The 23,404-nt window shown below is 50.8% G+C and overlaps 1 protein-coding gene and 1 long non-coding RNA gene across 6 annotated transcripts in view; one reads left to right on the top strand and one right to left on the bottom strand.

Annotated features, from left to right (window-relative positions):
• The window catches only part of SYT9 (synaptotagmin 9), a 173,650-nt gene that overhangs the window by 25,944 nt on the left and 124,302 nt on the right, over positions 1-23,404 (bottom strand). The window lies entirely within an intron of this gene.
• Positions 9,228-22,536, top strand: LOC142829189 (uncharacterized). The gene is made up of 4 exons (XR_012903593.1): positions 9,228-9,483; positions 9,827-9,939; positions 11,077-11,177; positions 20,268-22,536. It is a non-coding gene; the product is annotated as an uncharacterized LOC142829189 (long non-coding RNA).

Below are 23,404 nucleotides of genomic sequence, written 5' to 3'. Positions count from 1 at the left end.
GCTTAAGCAACCCTGAGGGTTATAAGTGGTGTCATCATATTCAGAGGAAATATTATTTAGCTGAAATCTGCACTCAGCTCTGATATCCGTTCTATGAAATTTCACTGGTGAGTAGTTGGACATGATTACTTTCTGACTGAGAAATTTTCCCACAAACACAGCACCCTGTCTCTTCTGATTCTGGGGGACAATGTTTCAAGAGATTGGCCGGAGTTTCCCAGGTCCAGGGGATTCTGAGCTAAACGTTTCCCTCCTGTGATGCAAACTATGTGACTCTTTGGAGAAGAGAAATCAATGGTCCATTTATAGTAGTGAGACACATCTTTCTGTGTCTATATTCTTCAGGAAGTTTCCCCCATGAACCAAAAATTGAAGCAAATTCTAAAGGAGGTATCATCCCTATCAAATAGCTCATGAACTATTAGGAAAATCTTACAAATCATGTAATTTGGCCTTAAAATGCACAAAGAAATCCTCCCCTCACCTGTTTGTTTGTTTGTTTAGTTGCAGACAACATTCATCTACACTTTCAGTCATAGCAGTGTCATTCTGTATTCAACGCTCGAGTTCTAATTAGAGGCTAGATAACTCATTATTTTGTTATTGTTATTGGATTTTGTAAACAATAAAAAGACCACCACTGTGACATTCTCAAACCTTCAAAGCCTTTTAGCAATACCTAACAAAAAGAAAATACTGTCTCAGTAAGTTACTGTAAAGGGGTTTTAAATATGAACACTTTTCAGAAAAAAATATACTTACCAAATCTGTATGCTCTGCTTACAATTGGCATAGATATTAATAATGGATCAGTAATTTGAATGGATAAAAGTAGAATTCTGTAACTAACGTTAAATTAAATACATTGTTCTTTTGTTGCAAAGAGAGTAGATAGAGCTGGATAAATAGAAACAATAAATATGTTTCAGTGGTATTCATTACTATTTGATTTGCATTCTGCTAATATTGATAAAAGCAACTTTGCTCACAAGGACATTCAAAGAAAGTGAAATCCAGGCACGTGCTCATGAGACTATGTTCAATGGAAGTTTCAGGCCAGAAGAACCCACACAGCCACCTTTAAATTTATTTTACAAAAATCATGATTAAAATAATCCTCAAATCAAGAAATAATACTGTCACAGATTTAGGATAACTGCATCTTTAAACCCCTAAGGTCAAAGGATCAGGGAATGCCATCTCAGGACTCCAGCTATCACCTGTCTCTGGATGGTACTCCTGGTCTTTCTGTCTCCAGATCAGAGTCCTTAACATCTATGACCAAGAAATGCCAGAGGTTGCAAATAATCACACAGTTCTTCCAAAGCAGAGCACATTTATTTAAGAACAAAAGTTTACATAGAAAACATAGCAAATGGTCTAAATGCAAAAGTAGGACCAGAGGTTGCCCATCAGTCCTATCGGGACCCAAGAACGTTCAAGACCTCCCAACTCTTCTGGAGGGTTTGGCCTTGGATTAAAGGTCATGCCCATTTACTGAATCAAACCAGCTCCCCTGTGCTGTTCTCAAGTCTAGCCCAAGTTCTTTCTTTGTCTCCTGTGTCTCTTGAAACACCGCCTGCACCAGTATATATAACCCAACAAAGAGAGTGATACTTCTCAGAGCTGTTTATGGTCCCCATATGGTCCCCAAAGACTTCAGGGTATGTCTACACTACAAAGTTAGTTCGAACTAACGGACGTTAGTTCGAACTAACTTTCATAGGCGCTACACTAGCGCTCCGTTAGTTCTAACTTAATTCGAACTAACGGAGCGCTTAGTTCGAACTAGGAAAACCTCATTTTACGAGGATTAAGCCTAGTTCGAACTAGCTAGTTCGAATTAAGGGCTGTGTAGACCCTTAATTCAAACTAGTGGGAGGCTAGCCCTTCCCAGCTTGCCCTGGTGGCCACTCTGGCCAACACCAGGCAAAATTGTCTGCCCCCCTCCCGGCCCCGGAGCCCTTAAAGGGCCACGGGCTGGCTACACAGTTTGTGCCAGTTGCAAGGCTGCCAGCACCCGTGCCAGCACACCCTGCACCTGACACCCATGAGCCAGCCACCCGAGGACACCCAGCCCTCCCCCTCTTCCCGGGACCAGCCTGGCGGCTCCCAGGACCCTGCCCGGGGCCGCAAGAGGCAGGCGCCCGCGTGGTCTAGTGCGGAGATCGTGGACCTCATCGAGGTTTGGGGGGAAGCCTCCAATGTCCACGATCTCCGCACTAGCCACAGGAACGTGGCAGTCTACGGCCGCATGGTGCCAGCCTGGCCGCCAGGGGCCACCAGCACAGCCGGGAGCAGGTGCGCTGCAAGATCAAGGACCTACGGCAGTCCTACTCCTGGGCCTGCCTGCCAGGGGCCAACCCGGAGGCCTGCCCCCACTTCCAGGCTCTGGACCGCCTCCTGGGGGCTCATGCCGTCCCTGCCCCTGGGGACGTGATAGACCCCGGGGCAGAGGGACCGCTCCAGGAGACAGAGGAGGAGGAGGAGGGCTCCGAGAGCCAGGAGTCTGCCGGCAGCCTGCCCAGGACCTGGGACCCCCAAGGCACCCCACAGAGCCGCTCGCCTGTGTCGTCCGAGGCCGGGGAGGCATCCACCTGTGAGTACCATCTTTCTCCCCTTATGTGTACGGAGGGCTGGGGCGAGAAGGAGCCCCGGGACCATGCGCCTGGGCCTTGCCCACCACGGAGCACCAGCTGGGGATCCTGCAGGGGCCCTGGCCTTGCAGAGGGGAGCTGGGTTTCACACACCTGAGCCCCTAGGTTAATTGACCGCTGTTCTTGTTGCACCACAGCCGCAGCACCTGGGCCTGCAGGGCGCACCACCCCGCCTGCAGCAGCCATCCACGCCCGGGCCAGCAGGAGAGCCAGGAACCAAGAGGAGTACCAGTGGCGGCACCTCCAGTTCCTGGAGCAACAGCTCCGTCTCCAGGACCACTGGGTCCAGGAGGACCTGAGGCTGCGCCGGAGGAGTTTGGAGGCCCTGGAGGAGCAGGGCCGTGCCCTGCGAGGCCACCTCCAGAGCCTGCTGAACTGCTTCCCAATTCCTCCTGCTCCTGCTCCCCCTACTCCCCCAGCTCCCCCTCCTGCTCCCGCTCCTGCTTCCTCCACACCCCCCGTCCCTCCTACCCCACCCTCCACAACCATTCCTCACCAACGCCCCCGGACCCGCAGTGTGGCGAGACGGGAGAGGCAGCCAGACTCCCACCCCTGAGCTTTCCTTTCCCTTCCTCCCTTCCCTCCCCTTCCTGCTCCCTCGTCCCAGGTTTCCCCCTCCCCTCTCCCACCCTTCTTCCTCCCTCCCCGCACCCCAGTTATGTAAAATAAAAAGACGTTTTTGTTTGAAAAACAGGTGTCTTTATTTGACAGTAGGTAGGGAGGGGAAAGGGGAAGGGAGATTGGGTGGAAGAAGGCCCCAGTGGGGCATGCAAGGAAGAGGTCAGTCCTCCTCCTCCACCAGGAAGCTCTCCCGCAGGGCTTCCCGGACAGCGGCGGTGCGGGGCTGACCGTAGTGGCCAGACATGCGGTCAGCCTCAGCCATCCAGGCTGGCAGGAACGCCTCCCCCTTTCGCTCACATAAAATGTGGAGCACACAACATGCTGCCACCACGGGAGGGATGTTGTGCTCGGCCAGGCCCAGACAGGTGAGGAGGCATCGAAAGCGGGCTTTCAGTCACCCGAAGGCCCCCTCCACCACAATGTGGGCCCTGGTCAGCCTGGCATTGAAGGCCTGGCGGGAGGGATTGAGGTGCCCCGTGTAGGGCTTCATCAGCCACGGCTGCAGTGGGTAGGCAGCATCCCCCACCAGGCACACGGGCATGTCCACGTCCCCGACCTTGATGTGGCGGTCGGGGAAGAAGGTCCCATCCTGCAGCCGCTGGCACACGGAGGAGTTGCGGTACACCCGGGCGTCGTGTGCTTTGCCGGACCAGCCCACATTAATGTCCGTGAACTGGCCCTGGTGGTCACACACGGCCTGCAGGATCACAGAGAAGTACCTCTTGCGGTTGACGTACCGGGAGGCCTGGTGTTCCGGGGCACGGATGGGGATGTGCGTCCCGTCGATGGCCCCCCCGCAGTTGGGGAAGCCGAGGGCGCCGAAGCCCCGGATGACGGCGTCCGGGTCGGCGAGGCGGACCACCCTGCGGAGCATCACCCGGTTGATGGCCTTGACCACCTGCTGAGAGAGACACAGCAAAGCGCCAATCAGTGGGGCGCCAGGGTGGCTGGGAGCAGTCGTGCCCTGGCAGTGTCCCGCGCCCCACTCCAGGAAGCAACCCCCCTGGCGGCGTGTAGTACGGCCGGGACAGACCGACCCCTCCGGTGCGGGGCGCGTTCGCCTCCTCCCGCCCCCCCTTTGTCCCTGGGGCGGCACATCCCCTCCTTGCAGCCCCCCTCCCTCCCGGCACAGTGGCCGACGAGTGCCATACCTGCATGAGCACCGCTCCGACGGTGGATCTCCCCACGCCGAACTGGTTCCCGACGGATCGGTAGTTGTCCGGCGTGGAGAGCTTCCAGAGGGCGATGGCCATCCGCTTCTGGAGGGGGATAGCGGGCCTCATGCGAGTGTCCCTTCTGCGCAGGGCAGGGGCGAGCCACTCGCAGAGCTCCAGGAAGGTGTCCCTCCTCATCCTGAAGTTCTGGGTCCACTGTTGGTCCTCCCAGCACTCCAGGACGATGCGGTCCTACCAGTCGCTGCTGGTGTCCAGATGCCAGATGCGGCAGGGCACGCCGGTGCCGGGGCACCGCCGCGGCACCTCCACGGCCCCCAGGGCGGCCAGGCGGAGAGGCAGGGGGCTGACGTGCACCAGGTGGTGCCAGGGAGCCTCGAGCCATTGGTGGCAGGCTTGCAGCAGCAAGTCCAGAAAGTGCACCAGAAGGTGCAGGGCGAGCTCTGGCTCCATGTTGCCACCTGCGGCGGCGTCCCCGAAGGGAAGCGCCGACACAAATGGGCACAGAGACCAGCGCTTTGCTGTCCCTCGGCGAGGTTGGCAAGCAAGCAGGAAAAGCTGAGAACCGGCTGTCCGGGGGGGTCCCTTTAAGCACGAGCCTCAGATAGCCTCAGACAGCAGCCACACAAAGCAACTACTGACCTGATGCCCTGCCAGAACCGGATTCAGCCGCCCTTAAATGCCCCCCTGCGTCCAATCAGTGTGGACGCGCTAGTTCGAGTTAGCAAAATGCTAATTCGAACTAGTTTTTAGTTCTAGACGCGTTAGTTCGAATTAGCTTAGTTCGAATTAACTAATTCGAACTAAGTTAGTTCGAATTAGCGCTGTAGTGTAGACCTACCCTCAGTAATTATCCCCCACACTGTTTTTAGTTTCTGCAGGGGCTGTGGTAACTCTCTTACCTGGTGTAGAACACCATGGCCGACAATGATAAATATACCATGCATAAAATTAATACAATAGTTCTGTGGGCTGGAGCCCACTTCATCAGCTGTAGTAAATCAATTAATAAACCTGAAGATAAAAATACAATGTTCAGACAATTATGAATGAGCCACTGTTTGTGGGTGGTTCATTGCAAAGAAAAAAATGGGATAAATTTAAAGAATAAATGATTTTCTGCAAAGAGCTCTCAGTACTAAGAACAAATAAAGCTGTTAGATTAAAATATTTTAAAGGAGTAGTGCTGTTGAGAAGGACTGCAAGAGATGTGGTAAGAAACTACACTGAGTGTACTCCAGAAAATTATCCTACAAAACATTTATCTTCAAACTTGGTACATTTCCTCACATTTGATAAGAGGTCTTAAACTACAGAAATATTGATAGGGTTGCCAGATGGTTTCGGAAATAATACCGAACGAACAAACACACAAACAAAACAAAAAACCAGCATGGCCCCTTTAAAAACCGTGTGATGAGGCTTTTTAACCCTAACAGGTGGCCGTCAGCCACCCGCCATCTTGCCTCCCTGTGTGGGGCTGGACAGCACCCCTGCAGAGCCCGGGAGCCTACCCAGGTCCGCAAGAAGCGGGCGCCCACCTGGTCTAGTGCGGACATCGTGGACCTCATCCACGACCTCCGCACTAGGCACAGGAAAGTAGCCGTCTAGGGCAGGAGAGCTGCCAGCATGGCCACACAGGAGCAGGTTTGCATGAAAATCAGGGTGGTCCGGTGAGACCCCCGACCCTGAGCTTAGAATGTCCATACTGGGTCAGACCAAAGGTCCATCTAGCCTAGTAGCCTGTCTGCCGACAGCGGCCAACACTAGGGACCCTGGAGGGGATGGACCAAAAGCCATTTGTCTCGTACCATCCATCTCCAGCCTTCCACAAACAGAGGCCAGGGACACCATTTCTACCCCCTGGCTAATAGCACTCCATGGACCCAGCCTCCATGAATTTATCTAACTTCTCTTTAAACTCTGTTCTAGTTCTAGCCTTCACAGCCTCCTGCAGCAAGGAGTTCCACAGGTTGACTATTTGATTTGTGAAGAAGAACTTTCTGTTATTAGTTTGAAGCCTACTACCCATTCATTTCATTTGGTGTCCTCTAGTCCTTCTATTATGGGAACTAATTAAGAACTTTTCTTGATGCACCCTCTCCATGCCACTCATGCTTTTATAGACCTCTATCATATCCCCCCTCAGTGTCCTCTTTTCTAAGCTGAGAAGTCCCAGTCTCTTTAGCCTCTCTTCCTATTGGACCTGTTCCAAAGCCCTGACCATTTTAGTTGCCGTCCCCTCTCCCACCTTCTCTCTTCCCCTCTCCCACCTCCTTTTCCCAGTCTCCCCGGGTTTTGTTCAATAAAGAGAGTTTCTATTTTTGGACACACGTGTCCTTTATTTTGTACATCAGGGAGGGGGGCTAGGGAAGGGTGGTGAGGGAAGAATGGGGTACGAGCCCCCAATGGGGTGGGCAGGGGTGGCTCTGCGGGCTCCTCGGGGTGGAAACTCTCCTGAAGCCCCTTGATTGACCACCCCCCCTCCGGATGGCAGCCTGCGGCAAGTGCAGCCGGGCTGATGGCCGAGTGCTGTGATGTGCCAAGTGTGGACACTCAGGGCACTCCAAGCCAGGACTGCTTTGCAAGTGGGGAACCCCTGAGAACTGTCTGTCCGGGGTGGGGGTCGGGTCCCTTTAAGCAAAGCCCTCGGCTAGCCTGAGACAGCATCTCCACGCTCTAAGTCCTAATCTGATGCCCTGTCGGCACTGCTTCTGGCCATCCTTAACCTCGGTTCAGGGTCTACTCAATGTGGACATGCTAGTTTGAATTAGCTAAATGCTAATTCGAACTAGTTTTTAGGTCTAGATGCACTAGTTCAAATTAGCTTAGTTCGAATTAACTAATTTGAATTAAGTTAGTTCGAATTAGTGCTGTAGTGTAGACATACCCCATGAGTGGTAAACATTTCAGACAGAAAAGGCTATTTAAAAAAATATTGATGGCATCTCTTTAATAGAACACAATAACCATATATTACAGTTTATGACATGTATTGAAGATTAAGACTATAATTACCTGAACCTACAGAGTAAATTAAGTTAGGCAGAATGTACGTGCTTGGAATTTGGCCATGAATACAAGGTTACTGCACAATTTCTAGTGAAAGAACCCAGGCATCTTTCATAACCTCAAGCAGTTTAAATCTCTGCGGTCTATCATCTTCTCCAGTAGCACTGACTGATTCCGTACTATTTCTTAAGGTACCTAATGGATCACCGGTCCTATAGTGACTAGATGTTCTAAGTACAGATTCACACTCATTCTGATTTAGCTGTGAGAGGCCGTGGAGACTGAACAAATAAACACGCTCACCAATCGATCAATATTTGATACTACCCAATGTCATCAAGCACATTTATTTTGGTAACTTTGGAGTTAAAGTATTTCTGAGCAATGATTCTCTGGGAAAGATTAAATAATGTTTTTGCTACTGAAAAACCTCTAATGGTTAGTACATTTTCTGATGGAGTAAGCCTCACAATCTCGTTCCCATTCCCACTGAGTGAACTGCTATTTATTTTTAGTGAAGGGTGTTACATCTTATCATGTGAGAATGCTGGTTCTATCACAGTCTCAGTCCCAGAAATGTTAAACTTTGCTTTGGGGTTTTCAAGCCTTGACTGCTTAGGAGATGATGCTTTTACACTGCACCAAAAATGCAACTTGACACAGCGTATTAATTTAAATGATGAACTAGTTAGAGAACTGAGAGGACAAACTGAGCACTTTGGTTGCTAGTGAGTGATGTCACAAGCCTGGCCAAGATACCCATATGAGTTCATATTCAAAGCTTTGTTTTGTTTTTACTTGTAAATTTAGTTTTCCCTAGGAGAGCTGGTTTAGAGGACTGTTGCAAATATTGGTTGGTTTAATATTGCTGAGCCTTAGGACTATGTGCCATGTACAACATGTGCTGTAATTGTCAAGCAATGAACTGCATTTTCATTTTAGAATGAACAAACGTATCTGGTAGCATTTTGAGTGAAGATTGTTTTTAGCATGACTTGATACTTACTGCTATATTGCTGGTAGCACTTTATAGACTAACAAAACATGTAGATGCAGGGCTGGATTAAGAGGGGAGGCTAGCCAGGCAGCTGCCTGGGGCGCCAACCTATTGGGGGGCGACTGATGGCAGCTCTAAGGGGAACCGCGCGCCCAGCACCCCTTAGAGCTGCAATCAGGTGCTGCATGCCTGGGGCCATGGGCTGAATGGCACCCCTTAGAGCTGCCATCAAGCATCGCGCGCCCAGGGCCGGGGGCCACATGGCGCCCCTTAGAGCTGCTTGCAGCTATAAGGCGTGTAGTGCACTGAGGGGCAGGGCCGTGGATGCGCCGTGCGACTGGGGGCAGAGCCGCGCATGCATCGCGCGCCCACTGCCCGAGACGCAGGAATGACTCGAGCCGGCCCTGTGTAGACGGTATCATGAGCTTTCGTGGGCACAGCCCACTTCTTCAGGGCTGTGCCTATGAAAGCTCATGATCCCATCTACATGTTTTGTCAGTCTATAAAGTGCTACCAGACCATTTGTTGTTTTTTAAGTGTACAGACTAACTCTGCTACCCCCTGAAGCTTTCATGCTATATTACTACGTATTGTAACAGGGTAGGTTAAAGGGCTTGATAGAAGGGGAGAGAGGCAGCTCTTAAAAATAAACAGCAATGGCCTTGGCCAATCAAGGGCAAATGAGACAGGGCTGCTATAAATCAGTTAAGGGCCAGGTGAGCTAATTCAGGCGGACACATGACCTCTTTAAAAACCTTCCCTGTGGGGGAGGGTAAGAGAGAGTGGAGACTGAGTTTGGAGAGGAACAAACAACCAATAAGGAGATTCAGAGAAGCTGAGCAGAACAACACCAGCACTGCTAAAGGCTCCAGGGGGAGGTAAGGGGCTCCAACAGGGAGTGTTTGGAGGCTCCCTTCCCCCCAAGTGGCCAGAGGAGGACTGTTTACTCAGCCCTGACTGGCCTGGGGCATGGGCCCCAACACCGTTGTTTTGCCGAGGAACAGAAGGCTATACGCTGAAAAAGGCAAGTGAGACTTGTACCGCGGCCCCTAAACTATAGGCTAGTGGGCAGAACAGAGGTCTGGGACCCAGGAGTGGGACTGACTTTGCCACAGTATGCATAACAAAATATGGTGGTATAAATGTTATACCTTCTGGGCATTGTTTTGTATTCCTGTTCTTAAAAATAATTCAAGAAATCTTTTGATTTGCTTAATTAATGTGTTTGTATTCAGTTGCCTTAGGTGCTTCACAATTGACAAACATTTATTTTAAAATAGCTAACATTTAATTTTAGATTCCTATTTGAAAATAATCCTGAATCAGTTTTTGCAAAAATAGTTACATACTTATTTGTACAATTGCAGGAGGGAGCTAGATATTTGGTTTGAAGTTATCCAATAGCCTGGCTATGTTGTTTATCCCGCCCATGTCTATCTATAACCCCAAGCTGAGGAGACTGAAGTTCATTCCTTGAAAGGTATTTTTGAAAAGACCTCTTCTGCTTTGTTAGCCGACCTGTGGAATTTAGATGTTCTAGGTTAAAAATATAGGTTTGCTTAAGGTAACTGTTGGCTGAGGAACACTGGTGAAGATTTCTGGTAAGAGAGCACTTCCCATCTCTTTCGTTATTCCAGATTTGTGGATCTTTTGCAGACACACAATTTTCAGGAAAAAAACACACCAAAAAATTCCACATTGCAATTCAAGGAAAATGTTTTTGTGAGGGGTCAAGTATTATGAAATATTTGCTGCACCCTCACCTGCTCCCTCACAACTCCATTTTTATGGCCATCATCTGATTTACCATCAAAATCATTTTAGAAGCTACACAAATGCCTTGACTACGGACAGGGCCTGATAACACAGATGTTTTCCTGATTTCCTTAGATGCTCGCTACACTACCTTTATGTATCTTTAAATACTGACTTTCAATTGTAATTCTAACACCTTGTTAATCTGCTTTTTTCACACATTATTTACAGACATTAAAATGATTAGTTTTGTTGGATGTTAGCCTGCAGATTAGTACTGTATCAATAGTCTTCAGATGGGTTCTAAGGTGAGTATAATTCAGTGTTACAAACAATGAAGTGAGTGACTGTAACAAGAGTGGTGACAAATGTATGCTCTAATGGCTCCATTTCTGATTCCTTTGGGGCTGTGTTGTCAGATTTACACCCAGAAATATATAAATTATATTGGAATTGGAGTGTTTTTTTCACAAAATAGCATTGCAGATTTGATTCCTCTGTAGATCTACTGCTTCTTCCTCTGAAATCATTCACATCTGAGTAGAGTGGATATGCAGAATAGGTGGGAAGAGAATGAGATCAACCTTCTTTCTTTGATAGTGTTTGAGGCCTCGGGGAAGGGGCACTGTGCTGAGAGGTGAGACACCACGTGTTCTAGGGTCACTTCCTCCACAAATTGCTTCTAATATTTCTATAGTTCAGAATGCAGTTCATATATCGCTATAACTACTTTGGTTAGAGCCTTGAGTTTTGTGTGCAAGCTGAAATACTTGTAGTGGGGTAGATTTCTCTTACTGTGGATGACACTTTATCAGTAAAAAGGCACCTTTTACCATCATAACTTATTCCTCTTCTCTGACAGGCACCAATATAAGGCACCTTTGCCAAGAAGACTAACAACATATTAGGGTGCATTAGAAGGAGCATTGCCAGAAAATCTAGGAATGTGATTATTCAACACAGGTGAGGACACATCTGGAGTATTACTTTCTGTAACGAGAATCCCAGAATTGGATGCATGTGGACACACTTGAGGGAGACCAGCAGAGGGCAACAAAAATAATTCAGCACATGATTTACGAGGAGAGGTTGAGGGATTTGGGCATATTTAGTCTACAGAAGTGAAGAGTAAAGGCAGCCTTCAACTACCTGAAGGGGGGGGGGCAGTTCCAAAGAGGATGGAGAGAGGTTGTTCTCAGGTCTCAGTAGTGACGGATGGCAGAACGAGGAGCAATGATTTCATGTTGCAGTGGCGGAGGTCTAGGTTGGATTTTAGGAAAAACTATTTCCCTAGGAGGGTGGCGAAGCACTGAAATAGATTACTGAGGGAGGTGATGGAATCTTCATCCCTAGAGATTTCTAAATCCCAGCTTGACAACTTAATTTAGTTGGGGTTGGTCCTGCTTTGGGCAGGGGGTTGGGCTTGGTGACCTATGGCCTCTCTGCAATTGCCACAGACAACTGTGGGGACTTATGAAAGGGCTTCTTCCTATCTAAAAAGCTAACATCTAGAGTGTGTAAAGCCTGTTCTTTATCAGAAGCATGGGACTTGGGGTAAAAAACTGGGAGAAAAATGTCCTGAGAGACATAACACCGAGACACCACCTTAGGTAGGAGGGCAGGGTGAGGGTGCAACCTGACCTTATACTTGAAGTAACTGTGTAAGGAGGGATCTGAGTAAGGGCCCTTACCTCTGACACGTCTGGCCAATGGGATAGCCACCAAGAACTACAACTTCCAGGAGAGATGTAGCAGCAAACACATTGCCAGAGGCTCGAAGGGGGGCCTGTGAGTCTGGTCAAGACCAGGTTAAGATCCCACTGAGGAACAGATTGTCAGACATGAGGATAAAGTTTGTCCAGCAGGGGGTCTGAAAAATGCATCTTGCTTCAGAAGCCTAGGTGAAAAGTGGAAATAGCTGCCAAGTGGACTCTAATGGATGAGGAGGATAGCACGTGGACCTTGAGATCTAGGAGATAGTCCAGGACCTGGGTACCCATAGAAGAACCTCCCTTCTGGGTAGCCCAGATAGAGAAATGCTTCCATTTAGCCAGGTAGGTGGCCCTAGTGGAAGGCTTCTTATTCCCTAGCAGGAGCTCCTGCACCCACTCTGAACACTGCAGCTCCACCACTGTCAGCCATGGAGCTTCCAGGCCACTAGGTGTAGAGACCACAGGTTGGAGTGACGAAGCCTGCCAAAGTCCTGAGTTATGACATCTGGATATAGAGGGAGAACAATCGGCCTTTCACAGGAGAGGCTCAGCAGGGATGTGTGACAGTGCTGTCAGGGCCACGCTGGCGCTATTAAAATGTGGGAAGCCCTGAACTCCCGAGCACCTTGTATCAGTGGGAACAGGGGGAGTGCATAAAGCAGACTCTCAGGCCAGGGGGTGAGGAAGGCATCTCCCAGAGACCTGCGGCCCAGCCCCATAAGGAGCAGGATCTGAGGGTATGTCTACACTACAAAGTTAGTTCGAACTAACGGACGTTAGTTCGAACTAACTTTAATAGCCGCTACACTAGCGCTCCGCTAGTTTGAATTTGAATCGAACTAGCGGAGCGCTTAGTTCGAACTAGGTAAACCTCATTTTACGAGGACTAACGCCTAGTTCGAACTTACTAGTTCGAACTAAGGGCTGTGTAGCCCTTTAGTTCGAACTAGTGGGAGGCTAGCCCTCCCCAGGTTTCCCTGGTGGCCACTCTGGCCAACACCAGGGAAACTCTATGCCCCCCTCCCGGCCCCGGACCCCTTAAAGGGGCACGGGCTGGCTACGGTGCCCGTGCCAGGTGCAAGCCTGCCAGCACCCAGCTAGCAGACCCTGCACCTGGCACGGCACAGAGCCACCCACCCGATGCCCCCCAGCCCACCCCCTCTTTCCGGGACCAGGCTGGCGGCTCCCGGGAGCTTGCCCTGGACCGCAAGAGGCGGGCACCTTCCTGGGCTAGTGCGGACATCGTGGACCTCGTCCACGATCTCCGCACTAGGCACAGGAAAGTGGCCGTCTAGGGCAGGAGAGCTGCCAGCCTGGCCACCCAGGAGCAGGTGTGCATGAAAATCAAGGGGGTCCACTGAGACCCCCGACACTGAGCCCTGAGCTTACAATGGCCGTCCTGGGTCAGACCAAAGGTCCATCTAGCCCAGTAGCCTGTCTGCCAACAGCGGCCAACCCTAGGGACCCTGGAGGGGATGGACCGAAGACAGTGACCAAGCCATTTGTCTCGTGCCATCCCTCTCCAGCCTTCCACAAACTTTGGGCAGGGACACCACTCCTACCCTCTGGCTAATAGGACTCCATGGACCCAACCTCGATGACTTGATCTCACTTCCCTTTAAACTCTGTTCCAGTTGTAGCCTTCACAGCCTCCTGCAGCAAGGAGTTCCACAGGTTAACTATTTGCTTTGGGAAGAAGAACAACTTTCTCTTACTAGTTTCAAGCCTGCTACCCATTCCTTTCCTTTGGTGTCCTCTAGTCCTTCTTTATGGGAACTCAGGAAGAACTCTTCTGAATGCACCCTCTCCACCCTACCCCTGCTTTTAGAGACCTCTATCCTGTCCCCCCTCCATCTCCTCTTTTCTAAGCTGAACAGTCCCAGTCTCTGTAGCCTTTCTTCATCTGGGACCTGTTCCCAACCCCTGATCATGTTAGTTGCCGTCCCCTCTCCCAGCCTTTCTCTTCCCCTCTCCCACCTCCTTTTCCCAGTCTCCCCCAGTTTTGTTCAATAAAGACAGAGTCAATGTTGGAAGAAACGTTATCTTTATTTTGTACATCAATAAGAAGGGGGGCTAGGGAAGGGTAAGTGGAAGGAGGTGAGGGAGGAATGGGGTATGAGCCCCCGATGGGGAGGACTGGGCTGGCTCTGCGGGCTTCTGGGGGTGGAAGCTCTCCTGCAGCCCCCCAATTACTCCCTCTCCCCAGATGGCAGCCTGCGGCAAGTGCAGCCGGGCTGATGGCCGAGTGGTGTGATGTGCCCAGTGTGGGCACTCAGGGCACTCCAAGCCAGAACTTCTTTGCAAGCGGGGCACCCCTTAGAACTGTGTGTCCGGGGTGGGGGTCGGGACCCTTTAAGCGCAGCCCTCGGCTAGCCTGAGACAGCATCTCCATGCTCTAAGTCCTCCTTTTATGCCCTGCCGGCACTGCTTCCGGCCATCCTTAAGCCCTGTTCAGAGTCTACTCAATGTGGACTTGCTAGTTCGAACTAGCAAAACGCTAGTTCGAACTAGTTTTTAGTTCTAGATGCGTTAGTTCGAACTAGCGCTGTAGTGTAGACGTACCCTGAGGCACTTCTTGTTCTGGCAGGTCACAAACAGGTCCAGGAGGGGACTCTCCCACCTGCAGAAGATTTGGAGGGCCACATCACCTCTGAGACACAACTCATGACTGGTAAAGGACCTGCTTATCTGGTCTACCAGAATGGGCTGAGTCCGTAGAAAATAGAAGGCAATCAGGTGAACACCTGCCAGAGATGGAGGGCTTCCTGGCACAGGGGAGGAGAACAAACCCATTCTGCCTGTTAGTATAGGAAATCACCACTGTGTTGTCAGACAGGATGAAAATCGTCCTGCCCTGTGCCGTGGGATAAAGGCCTAACATGTGAGGCAGACAGCCTGTAATTCCTGACACTGATATGCAGGGAGAGTTTCTCCAGTGTCCACATACCTTGTGTCTGTATGTCACCAACATGGGCTCCCCAGACAGTGTCGGATACATCTGTTACCAAACAAAGGGCCGACAAAGGCCTGGAGAATGGAACTCCAGCACAGACCACCTCCTCCTGGGTCCCCCAGTCCTGGGAGTGGGGGATGTTGGGGGGACCATCACCACCCGGTCCCAAGGGTAGGGGGATGGATTGTGAGAACGTGCTAACCACAACTGCAGCGGGTGCATGAGAAGCCTGGCATGATGAACTAATACTCCCCCAATCTTCGTTCAGGAGTCTTCTATCTGCTACCCAAGATACACAAATCTGGAAATCCCAGACGATCCATCATCTCAAGCATAGGCACACTTACCACAGGATTATCTGGCTATATTGACTCTCTCCTCAGACCCTATGCTACCAGCACTCCTAGCTACCTTCAAGACACCACTAACTTCCTGAGGAAACTACAAAACATCAGTAATCTACCATACCATCCTGGCCATCATGGACTTAGAAGCCCTTTACACCAACATTCCACATGAAGACAGATTACAGGCCATCAGGGACACCATCCCCGATGACAGCACTGCATACTTGGTTACAGAGCTCTGAGACTTTGTCCTCACTCACAACTATTCCCAATTTGGAGACAATTTGTATCTTCAAGTCAGCGGCACAACCATGGACACCCGCATGGCACCACAATATTCCATAAAGATATGGCTAACCTTAAACAATGTTTTCTCAGCTCTCGTCCCCTAAAATCCTTACTCTACTTACATTACATTGATGACATCTTCATCATATGGACCCACAGGAAAGAAACCCTTGACTTTCACAGGAATTTCAACAACTTCTACTCCCACCATCAATCTCAGCCGGGATCAGTCCACACGAGAAATCTACTTCCTTAACATTACAATACTATTAAATGATGGACACATTTCCACCGCTCTGTATCGGGAAACCTACCGACTGCTAAACTTACCTTCATGCCTCTAGCTTCCATCCCAGACACATTTCTCAATCTACTGTATACAGCCAAGCCCTAAGATACAACTGGATTTGCTCCGCTCTCACAGACAGAGACAAACACCTATAGGATCTTTATAGAGCATTCCTAAAACTGAAATACCCACCTGGAGAAGTGAAAAAACAGATTGACAGAGCCAAAAAAGTACCCAGACATGAACTACTTCAAGACAGACCCAAAAGAGAAAATAACAGAATCCCACTTGTCATTACCTACAGTCCACAACTCAAACACTCCAAGGGTATGTCTACACTACAAAGTTCATTCGAACTAACTTTAATAGGCGCTACACATAAAAACCGCTAGTTCGAACTTAATTCGAACTAGCGGAGCGCTTAATTTGAACTAGGTAAACCTCATTCTACGAGGACTAATGCCTAGTTCGAATTAAGTAGTTTGAATTAAGGGCTGTGTAGCCACTTAATTTGAACTAGTGGGAGGCTAGCCCTCCCCAGCTTGCCTTGGCGGCCACTCTGGGCCAAACCAGGGAAACTCTTCTACCCCCATCCTGGCCCCGGAGCCCTTAAAGGAGCACGGTCTGGCTACGGTGCTTGTGCCAGGTGCAAGCCTGCCAGCACCTAGCCAGCAGACCCTGCACCTGGCACAGCAGGAGCCAGCCACCTGCTGCCACCCAGTCCTCCGCCTCTTCCCGGGACCAGGTTGGTGGCTCCCAGGAGCCTGCCCAGGGCCGCAAGAGGCGGGTGTCCGACTGGTCTAGTACGGAGATCGTGGACCTCATCCAGGTTTGAAGGGAGGCCTCCAACGTCCACAACCTCTGCACTAGACACAGGAAAGTGGCCGTCTAGGGCAGGATGCCTGGCCACCAAAGGCCACATGCGAACCCAGGAGCAGGTTTGCATGAAAATCAAGTTGGTCCAGTGAGACCCCCGACCCTGAGCCCTGAGCTTAGAACATAAGAACGGTGGTACTGAGTCAGACCAAAGGTCCATCTAGCCCAGTAGCTTGTCTGCTGACAGCAGCCAACACCAGCTACCCCGGAGGAGATGGATCGAAGACAATGACCAAGCTATTCGTCTCATGCCATCCATTTCCAGCCTTCCACAAACAGAGGCCAGGGACACCGTTCCTACCACCTGGCTAATAGCACTCCATGGACCCAACCTCCATGAATTTATCTAACTTCTCTTTAAACTCTGCTCTAGTTCTAGCCTTCACAGCATCCTGCGGCAAGGAGGTCCACAGGTTGACTATTTGCTTTGTGAAGAAGAACTTTCTTTTATTAGTTTGAAGCGTGCTACCCATTCATTTCATTTGGTGTCCTCTAGTCCGTATAATATGGGAACTAATGAAGAACTTTTCTTTATGCCCCCTCTCCACACCACTCATGATTTTATAGACCTCTATCATATCCCCCTCAGTCTCCTCTTTTCTAAGCTGAAAAATCCCAGTCTCTTTAGCCTCTCTTCATATGGGACCTGTTCCAAACCCCTAATCATTTTAGTTGCACTTTTCTGAACCCTTTCCAAGACCAAAACATCTTTTTTGAGGTGATGAGACCACGTCTGTATACTGTACTGAAGATATGGCATATCATAGTTTGATACTTCCCCTCCTCCTTCTTCCCCTGGCTTCCCCCTTCCAGCTCCCTCCTCCCCTCCCCCACCCTCTCTCTTCCCCTCTCCCACCTCCTTTTCCCAGTTTCCCCAGAGGTTAATCCCTCCCTTCTCAGTTTTGTTAAATAAAGAGAGTTTCTATTTTTGAACACGTGTCCTTTATTTTTTACATCAGGAAGGGTGGCTAGGGAGGGGTAAATGGAAGGAAGAGAGGGAGGAATGGGGCACAAGTCCCCGATGGGGAGGACTGGGGTGGCTCTGCGGGCTCCTCAGGGTGGAAGCTCTCCTGCAGGGCCTCCTGGATCCTGACAGCCCCCTGGATGGCAGCCTGCAGCAAGTGCAGCCAGGCTGATGGCCGAGTGCTGTGATGTGCCGAGTGAGGGCACTCAGGGCACTCCAAGTTAGGACTGCTTTGCTGTCCCTCATCGAGGTAGACAAGCAAGCGGGGTACCCTGAGAACAGTCTGTCCGGGGTGGGGGTCGGGTCCCTTTAAGCACAGCCCTCAGCTAGCCTGAGGCAGCAGTTCCACACTCTAAGTCCTAACCTGATGCCCTGTCGGCACTGCTTCCAGCCTGTCTTAACTTTGGTTCAGGGTCCACTCAATGGACATGCTAGTTCGAATTAGCAAAACGCTAATTTGAATTAGTTTTTAGGTCTAGATGCACTAGTTCGAATTAGCTTAGTTTGAATTAACTAATTCGAATTAAGCTAGCTCGAATTAGTGCTGTAGTGTAGACATACCCCAACAGATTATGCACACTCTGCAATCTCTCTTGGAAAATGATCCCTCATTCTCAGAGGCCTTGGGGGAAAAGCCTATTCTCGCTTACAGAAAACCGCCCAATCTGAAACGAATTCTTTCCGGTAATCATGCTACACAACCACATCATAAACATTCAGGAACCCAGCCCTGCAATCAGGTGCCAACTCTAATCAGGTGCCAACCCGTGGTGCGAACTCTGCCCACATATCTATACAAGTGAATTCATTACTGGAACCAACCACATAAGCTACCAAATCAGAGGCTAATTTAACTGCTAATTACATTCAGTAATTTAATCTATGACATTAAATGCCAGCAATGCTCCACTGCTACATATATTGGACAAACTGGACAGTCCCTATGGGAAAGAATTGATGGACACAAATCAGATATCTGTAAAGGGAGCAGACAAAAACCTGTTGGGGAACACTTCAATCTGCCTGGACATTGATTAACAGATCTTCAAGTAGCTGTTTTGTTATAAACCAATTCCACAATCCAAATACACAGGGAAGGACTGGAACTACAACTCATTGACAAGTTCGATTCTCACACTCATGGATTGAATAAAGATACTAGATGGCTGGGTCATTATCAATCTACCAAACAATGAAGGTGACAATGGTTCTTTATCTATGTAGCTTCAGGGTGTAGCCAAGTTAGTCTGTTAGGGTATGTCTACACTGCAGAGTTAATTTGAAATAACAGCCGTTATTTCAAATTAACTTTAATAGCGTCTATACATGCAAACCGCTATTTCGAATTTAATTAGAAATAGCAGAGCACTTAATTCGAATTTGGTAAACTTCATTCTACGAGGGGTAACGCCAAATTCAAAATAGCTAATTCAAAATAAGTGCTGTGTAGACACTTATTTCGAATTAGCTGGCCTCCAGCTCTTCCCAGTTTCCCCTGGTGGCCACTCTGGGCTAAACCAGGAAAACTCCTCTCCTCTCCCCCAACCACGGAGCCCTTAAAGGGGTAGCCTCTGGCCAGACTGCACGTGCCAGATCCAGGCCTGCCAGCAGTCTGTGCCCCTGACCCAGTGAACCCAGCATGAGCCGGGCAGCCAGTGCCAACCAGCCATCCCCTGCCCAGTCCCCCAGTACCCAGGAGACAGCCAGGGGTTGCAGACCCCACGCTCCCTCCTGAACTAGTGAGATCATGGACCTCATTGAGGTTTGGGGGCAGCCCCCCAATGTCCATGATCTCTGCACTAGACGGAGGAATGCGGCTGTCTGTGGCCGCATAGCTGCCACCATGGACCAAAAAGGCCACAGGCGCACCCAGGAGCAGGTGCACCTGAAAATTAAAGAGATGTGTCAGGAGTACGCCAGGGCCACTTGGGGCAGCTCCTCAGCAGGGGCAGACACTTGCCCCTACTTTGAGGCACTGGACCGCATCCTGGGGGGGCGGGACGGTAAGGGCCACCCTGGGGGGCAGTGAGCCAAGACCAGAGGGCCCTGACCAGGGTGCAGAGGAGGAGCTGCTACGGAGGGTACCACACTGGCCGGACCCCTGAGCTGTCCCAGCAGCAGAGTTACCAGGGTCATCCAGGGAGGCCACACCATATAAGTGCCATCACTGTCCCTTTCCCAGGGGTGGGTGTGGGGAGGGAGACCAGGGACTGCACGCGTGGGTCTTGCTTACCATGGATCACGCAGCAACCTGTGCATGTGTGAGCACGTGCTGTGCCACCCCTGGGCAGATGGCTCCAGCTACGTGCCACACAGGGGCTGTGGCCTTGTTGCCACACGTGTGTGTGAAGAGACCTGACATGCTCCTGACCCCGTGGCGGGACACAGCAGGATGCCTTCCCTTCACAAGCCTCCTCTAACATCTCCCCCCCCTCCTCACCCACACTATACACAGCACAGAGGCCTGGGTGCAGTTTTGGGGCAGCTCCTACTCTCAGGGATAGCCGGACATTCCGACCATGGCATCGGTGCAGGGCACAGTCATCCTCACCTCGCAGCGGAGGGCTGGGCTTCATCCACTGTGTCCCCAGGGAGAACTGACCACTTCTCTTCTTTCTACACAGCCACACCAGTTGCACGTGCAGGGCGCACCACCCTGCCTGGGACATGCTCCCACACAGGTTCCACAGGATGACTGCAACACGGCAGGGGTACCGAGAGCAGCAGCTGGGGGCCCTGCGAGCCCTGACCTGCATCATGGAGTTGTGGGCATAGGAAGAATGGGAGTTCCAGAGGGAGCTGCTTGCCCAGGGTCGTGCCAGACCCTGGTGCAGAGTGCGCTGCCTCATGCCGCTCCAGCACCTGCTGCCCCCCCAGCTACCGTTCCTCTCCCCACTTCTTCTCCCTCTCCTGCTTCTCCCTTCTCAACCTCCTCCCCATCCCCCTGTTGACGCCGAGGCCCCTGCACCCACCACACTGGGAGACATGTGGCTTGATAAGACCCCCACCCCTGAGCGCTGAGCTTCCCCCCCTTCCTCCCCTTGCTTCCCCCTTCCAGTTCCCTCCTCCGAGTTTTCCCCCTCCCCCTCCCACACTCTCTCCTCCCGTCTCCCGCCTCCTTTCCCCAGTCTCCCCAGAGTTTCACCCCCTCCCCAGTTTTGTTCAATAAACACAGTTTCTATTTTCGAAAAAAAGTGTATTTTATTTGATATCAGGAAGGGGGGCTAAGGAGGGGTAAGTAGAAAGACGTGAGAGAGGAATGGGGCACGAGCCCCTAGTGGGGAGGACTGGGGAGGATCTGAGGGTTCCTCAGAGTGGACACTCTCCCGCAGGGCCTCCTGGATCCTGACAGTCCCCTGAGGGACTCCCCGGATGGCAGCCTACAGCAGGTGCAGCCGTGCTGATGGCAACGACCTCATGAGACACACCAGTGTGCCCGGGGCAGCTCTGGCTCTATGTGGCCAAGTGCTGTGGTGTCCCGAGTGCAGGCACTCAGGGCACTCCAAGACAGGACTGCTTTGCTGTCCCTCATGGCAGTAGACAAGCAAGCAGGGAACCCTGAGAACTGTCTGTCCAGGGTGGAGGTAGGGTCCCTTTAAGCACTGAGCTCAGTTAGCCTCAGGCAGCAGCCCCACACACTAAGTCCAAATCTGATGCCCTGCTGGCACTGGTTCCGGCCAGCCTTAACTTCTGTTCAGGGTCCACTCAGTGTGGACACGCTATTTCGAAATAGCAAAACGCTATTTCGAAATAGTTTTTGTGTACAGATGTATTATTTCGAATTAGCTTAATTCGAATTAACTATTTCAAATTAAGTTAACAAAAATTAATGCTGTAGTGTAGACATACCCTTACAGAAAAAAACAACAAATGGTCTACATGTTTTATCTATGTAGACTCTCATTATACCGTGTGACTGGGCCCCTTTGCTCCTGGCCTGGGCAGGGTTGGGGAGATCCAACACTTTCAGGGTATGTCTACACTACAAAGTAAATTCGAACTAACAGGCGTTAGTTCAAATTAACTTTCATAGGCGCTACACATACAAACCGCTAGTTTGAACTTAATTCGAACTAGGTAAACCTCATTCTACGAGGACTAACGCCTAGTTCGAATTAAGTAGTTCGAATTAAGGGCTGTGTAGCCACTTAATTCGAACTAGTGGGAGGCTAGTCCTCCCCAGCCTTCCCTGGTGGCCGCTCTGGGCACCACCAGGGAAACTCTTCAGCCCCCCTCCCGGTCCGGGAGCCCTTAAAGGGGCACGGTCTGGCTACGGTGCTTGTGCCAGGTGCAAGCCTGCCAGCACCTAGCCAGCAGACCCTGCACCTGGCACGGCATGAGCCGGCCACCTGCTGCCACCCAGCCCTCCACCTCTTCCCAGGAACAGGCTGGCGGCTCCCTGGAGCCTGCCCGGGGCTGCAAAAGGCGTGCACTCGCCTGGTCTAGTGCGGAGATCGTGGACCTCATCCACGACCTCTGCACTAGGCACAGGAAAGTGGCTGTCTAGGGCAGGATAGCTGCCAGTCTGGCCACCCAGGAGCAGGTTTGCATGAAAATCAAGGTGGTCCACTGAGACCCCCGACCCTGAGCCGTGAGCTTAGAACGGCCGTACTGGGTCAGACCAAAGGTCCATCTAGCCCAGTAGCCTGTCTGCCGACAGCGGCCAAAACCAGCTACCCCGGAGGGGATGGACCGAAGACAATGACCAAGCTATTTGTCTCATGCCATCCATCTCCAGCCTTCCAAAACAGAGGCCAGAGACACCATTTCTATCCCCTGGCTAACACCACTCCATGGACCCAGCCTCCATGAATTTATCTAAGGATATGTCTACACTACCCCCCTAGTTCGAACTAGGGGGGGTAATGTAGTCATACGGAGTTGCAAATGAAGCCCGGGATTTGAATTTCCCGGGCTTCATTTGCATAAATCCAGCCGGCGCCATTTTTAAATGCCGGCTAGTTCGGACCCCGTGCCGCACGGCTACACGTGGCACGGACTAGCTAGTTCGAATTAGGCTTCCTATCCGAACTAGCTGTACGCCTCGTGGAATGAGGTGTACAGCTAGTTCGGATTAGGAAGCCTAATCCGAACTAGCTAGTCCGTGCCACGTGTAGCCGCGTGGCACGGGGTCCGACCTAGATACCACCCCCCGGATGGCAGCCTGTGGCAAGTGCAGCCGGGCTGATGGCCGAGTACTGTGATGTGCGGAGTGTGGGCATTCAGGGCATTCCAAGCCAGGACTGCTTTGCTGTCCCTCATTGAGTTAGACAAGCGAGCTGGGAACCCCTGAGAACTGTCTGTCCGGAGTGGGGGTCGGGTCCCTTTAAGCACAGCCCTCGGCTGCCTCTTCTTGTTTCCCCCTCTCCCATTTTTTCTTTCTTCTCCCCCTCCTCCCTTCTCCCCCTATTTATTTTGGTCCTGGACATCCAACACTCTCGTCATCTGAAGAAGTGAGCTGTGCCCATGAAAGCTCATGATACCATCTACATGTTTTGTTAGTTTTTAAAGTGCTACCAGACTATTTGTTATTTAAGTTTGAAAAAGTCGATCCGTAATCTTCAATGCCTTACAACACTGATAGGCTGTGTCTACACTGGGCCACTTATTCCGGAAAATCAGCCGCTTTTCCGGAATAAGCTGCGAGCTGTCTACACTGTCCCTTGAATTTCTGGAAAATCAATGAAGCAAAATGCAGGACAATGTAGCACTTTAAAGACTAACAAGATGGTTTATTAGATGATGAGCTTTCGTGGGCCAG

Source organism: Pelodiscus sinensis, chromosome 4 (assembly GCF_049634645.1).
Source record: "Pelodiscus sinensis isolate JC-2024 chromosome 4, ASM4963464v1, whole genome shotgun sequence".
NCBI classification, from domain to species: domain Eukaryota; kingdom Metazoa; phylum Chordata; order Testudines; family Trionychidae; genus Pelodiscus; species Pelodiscus sinensis.
Note: the sequence above shows the minus strand (reverse complement) of the source record. Positions and strands in the feature narration are given on the sequence as shown.